Below are 5,275 nucleotides of genomic sequence, written 5' to 3'. Positions count from 1 at the left end.
CATCTGAAATCTGGTGGAGGTAACCTCCTCCCAAGCTGAGCCAGACGATTCTTCACAGTAGGAGCGGCTGCTGATACCTCGCCTGGGGGTGCGGTATTAAGACCCATAATCCCTGGTCGAAGACCGCGGATGTAATGATACCCAATAGAACCAGGAGTCTTATGTTGGGATGTGTATCCACAATGAACTTGATCAGCATCATTGGTAAGATGCCAAGACATCTGTCTCTCTACGGCATGTCCCTCCAAATAAGTGAAAGAACACTGACGAGGAATGGAGGGAATATACAGGAGAGCTCCTTCATCAAGATTCAGCCAATGCTCCTCCGTAAGGATCAACTTAGCAGGATCTTCAATATGATCTCCAAACAGAAAACTGGGCTTCTTTAAAGCCTGAGTAGAAACGGAATCCGCAGTAAAAGAAGCATCCGTAATCAGCTGGCGTAAGCAATGACGCCCTCCATCCCGTATCAAACGACAAGATTCATCGGAACGATCTTTGTCGAACTGAGGGAGTGGACCAATAGCCTGCCTGATGGAAGCCGAAGAGAAGACTTCCCCGCTACAACCAGTAGTGGCATGAGGAGGGAGACTGCCCGTGGGGAACTCGACTGCAACAAAGCAAGGATAGAGTCAGAAAATTATCCATGAATTAAATCCATCTCATAAAAAAGCGAGATAAGATCATTCACGGGGTAATTGGAGAGACGATTTTGAGTGTCCTACACTAGAAGAGCAGTATGCATCATCACGTAAATAACGTGGTAACATACACCGACCTATAAGGTGTAAGACGACACAAGATCGCCCCAATATACCAGAAGACTTGAATTGGCTAAGCAAAACAAGCCTGAAACCTCAACCCCCGCGAAGGAGGGTGTCGGTTCTTCCTTAATGACCCGCGAATGGATCAATCAGGGATACAGAAATAAAGATTCTCACCCCCGAAAAAGGATGCCGCTGGAGGGGAGGATGTTGTGGGAATTTTTCCCTCGCTAGGCTGCGAACGGGAGCGACTCCTAGGAGGTCGAGGTCGACGTGGAGACATAAAGAATCTGCAATGAAAAGCAGCAAGTCAGGTACAATCTAAAATATGAATACACGAAATTTAAAAGGGAAATTAAGAACTTGAACTAAAGTCCTATGAATAAATAGGATTTTATAGTTGAAGTCTAATTAAACCTACAAATTTCGTGCATACAAAACAATGATTGTCATTTTTGCGGTAAATTTTGGTGAAATACCCAAAATACCCCTCGTGTTCAAGGCTAAATTTGGGTCAAGGACACGCTCGAATTGGGTCATGGTCATCATATTTGATCATCTAGCACCCCCAACATCTCACAATTTCGGTTAATTTTACAAATAAACCCTTTCGTGAAATTTAGCCAACTTTGTAAAAAAGACCCCTCCACAAATTTCGGTTTAGTTTCCGCATGCCTTTATCAAAGCTTTGGTCAGGGGTTTGTGGTCTAAACTTTTGGAATTTCAGCCCTAAAATTTCAGCTCTTTTTGCAAATAAACCCCTCTACACTTTGTGGGTTGCTTTTTTGCAAATAAACCCCTCGAACAAAATTAATCCTTGTGCATACACCACCCATCATCAAAGAGCCTATCTTTTAAACTCATGAGAACAAAAAGCTAGGATCTTGGCATGTAAATTCATGTCATACCCCCATTACAAGCATAAAGATACAATCTTTTCAAAAAAAAAAAAAAGAGAGCTTGTTTGAGGTTTTAAATGTGAGAGTTAGAGTGGGTTAAGGATTCTTGAAAGAAAGGAAACAATGGTGGAAGGATGAAAGGAGGAAGAAAGAGCTTTAGAAGGAAAGGGAATCTTTTTGAATTTTGGAAAGAGGGGGAAACAAAAAAAGGAAACAAACAAAAGAAAAAAGGCAAAGGGGGTGTGTGTGTCTCGGCTCTAGAACCGAGACACCCAAGGGTGTCTCGGCCAAAGCTGAGACACCCATAGGTGTCTCGGCCAGGGTTGAGACACCCACGGGTGTCTCGGGTCTCGTTTGGTCCCCGTACGCCTATATATATGCCATGTTAGGCCCGAATTCGCCCGTTTTCGTCGGTTATTGGATGCCTTGATGAAAATCGACACCAATCAACATTCGATGTTCGAAACCCTAGGGTCAACGCCGGTCAACGCGTAACCCTAGGTCAACGCCAGCCAACGCGTTGCGATAAAAAGTCAACGTTCGACGTTCGAAACCCTAAGGTCAACGCCGATCAACGCGTGACCCTAGGTAAACGCCAGTCAACACGTTATGACAAAAAGTCAACGTTCGACATTCGAAACCCTAGGGTCAACGCCGGTCCACACGTAACCTTAGGTCAACGCCAGTCAACGCGTTGCGACAAAAAGTCAACGTTCGACATTCGAAACCCTAGGGTCAACGCCGGTCAACGCGTAACCCTAGGTCAACGCCAGTCAACGCGTTGCGACCAAAAATCAACATACGGTGATCTGAAACCCTAAGTCCACGAGCCAAACTCAACTCACTGGTAATAGACTCGAGACTCCGACGACGGCCAGGCGATAAACGCAGCGTTGGAAGAACTTCGGCCATTCGTCAAAGCATTGAATAGACCGAAAATCGAGGGAGCCAAGAGTTGAAGCTAACTACAGGTCCTTTACGCCGACTGAAGGCTAGACCAATCACATCCAAAGTGATCTTGTGTTATTTTCAAGAAAGTTGTAATCTTTTATTCTTTTGTTATTTGAATTCATTTGTAACGTTCGAAGTTTAATGAAATCAATGACTAAGGCAACTTTCGACGAAAACAAATTAGCGACCACAGTTACCTCTAAGGTTAACCCAGTCCGAGTATCTTCAGGATAACTAATGTATCGGGAAGCTGCCGAGGCTGTCATGACGCAACCGACATTCAAGATCCGGGTGAACGAAGAGATCGAATACGAGTTCGATCAACAGAAGTTTGATCTTCTATAAAAGAAACGAGTCTGGAATGCTTTGGAGGGGGTATCTGTAGGCATCAAAAATTGCCTATACGTCTCCGCGAACAGCTCAGTGTTAAGGAACGGCGATGAACGTCACTATCCGGTTCACAAGAGTTTGATTGATGTCGATGAACGATTGAAGTGAATCGACGAACTACGTGAACTAACGAAGGTACGGGCTAATCAGGAGCCCCACGATGTTTACAAAAGGAACAATGCCCTCCGTGTCTCATTCATTCAACAGATGATCTAACCATCGGAACTGATAGAACTCCTCGTCAGGTTTCCAACGCATTTCGAATCACTCAAATCCGAGTTCGGGCGAAGAATTTATAGCGGAAGCAGATGAATACACCTCAATGGAGTGTCTCGGACCAACGAGACACCCTACGGTGTCTCGGCCAAGGCCGAGACACCCTTGGGTGTCTCGGCCAAAAACCGGATCTTTTGTAACCAAAAAGCAATTACTTGAGATAACAATGAATTAAATGAAGGCAATTTTCACGGCGAACACCAGGTAAGAACGTGGATTCTTCAAGATCCAGGGTTCCTTTGAAAGGTCGCCTCGGTCCTTTACCAGAAGATCGAGGTAAAGCACCTGTCAAGGAGCGATTGGGACCGTTGAAAGGTCCCCAAACAATGAACCAGACTGGGGGTCATGCTAATCCCCCCAAGAAAAATAACAGAGGGAAAGCCCCGGTTACCGACCGCATTGGATTGCGGGTTGAAGTTCAAGAACCCGTTAAGTTTTCACGCTCGCAAAAGCGTAGACTTGAACGAGCAACTTTTGAAGATGCTAATAAAGCATCGTATCCCCAGAGGGAAACACATTCGTCTGACGATGATGGTGTTATACCTGGGAGGTTATGCCGGCACTCTATGGGTTGCTCCAGTTATCAAACTGACGAGTTGTACTATAGAGCCGGGAGTGCGGGTAAGTCTCGAAAGAGAGACGCTCAAGACACGGAGTCTCACTGTCCGTGTGCCAACATAATCAAGGCGGTACTGTCAGAATGCTGCTGTACTAAAGCCCCAAGGAGAGTTTCGGTGTTCGAGAGAATTTCCACCAGAACGTCCGAGACCAAGCCAAGGCGTTTCCGTAGGAAGAAGCCTGTCCGCCAAGAGGACAAGCTCCTAGAAGTGTCTGCTAATATGACCGGCAGAGGCAAATCGACACGACGTTTTAGCCCAGATCAGTTTGCCGAAATGTCCCAGCGTATGACTCGATTGTGATCAGGGACAAATAGGCGAAGGAATTACCAAAGGATGCAAAAGGGACTTCCTTTGGAAGAGGAGGTGTCAGATGATGGTTCAGATTCCTGCTCGGCTATAGCATCCGATGGCACGACATCTAGTGCAGGACAACCCTACGAGTCACTTATGATCAGCGCCGAACAAGTAACCAAGATGCTTGAAGATGCCCTGACTAAGCAGAAAGAGGCATTCAAGTTCGAGATGGAGATGGCCATGCAACAGATAAGAGAGATGCATGACCAGCAAATCGCGGCACTGACAACTCACCAAGGAGAACCCAGTCGTCACAATAATCTGAATCAAGAGGAGAATGAACGGGAAGAGGATAATGTCAACATAAATATCCCTCCTGTCAACAACAATAATGGAGGCGGTCCCTTGGATGATAATGCGAAGGAAGACCACGTTACCTCTCCCCGAAGCCACTCGAAGACAGATACGAGTGAAGACAAGAAAATGAAGGACTTGGAGAGTAAAATCAACGCGTTGATGAATGCTCAAGAAGTAAAGAGATCCGGCATACCATGTCCATACCCAAGGGAGTGGGAATCAATTCCATATCCGGCAAAGTTCAATTTAATTAACTTCACGCCGTTTGATGGAAAGGGTTCCCCTACCCAACACTTGATATATTTTAAGTCTCACTTAGGAATAATCTCCGGGAATAAACCATTAATGGTACGGTCATTCGTTGGCACTCTTCGCGGAGCAGCCTTCGATTGGTATCGTCGCCTCAAGCCGGGGAGTATTAGCAGTTGGGATGACATGGAAGATATGTTTCTGATAAACTTCTTCGACGACGACACAGAGATTTCAATCGGCACACTATTTGACGAGAAACAAAAAAATGGTGAGACGGTCGAAAACTTCGTGAAGAGATTCCGAAACAAAGCAATGAATTGCGGGGATCCGGTCAACGAAGACTTTATTCTCGAGACTTGTCACAATAATCTTTCATTGGACATCCTCGAAGCTATGGGAATGGCACCGCCAAAGACCTGGAAGGACTTGAAGGTGCAAGGAGAACGAGCCGAGCGATTCCTTAAAAGGAAGA

Source organism: Asparagus officinalis, chromosome 4 (assembly GCF_001876935.1).
Source record: "Asparagus officinalis chromosome 4, Aspof.V1, whole genome shotgun sequence".
NCBI classification, from domain to species: domain Eukaryota; kingdom Viridiplantae; phylum Streptophyta; class Magnoliopsida; order Asparagales; family Asparagaceae; genus Asparagus; species Asparagus officinalis.
The sequence above is the reverse complement of the archived record's forward strand: the minus strand, read 5'-3'. Positions refer to the sequence as shown.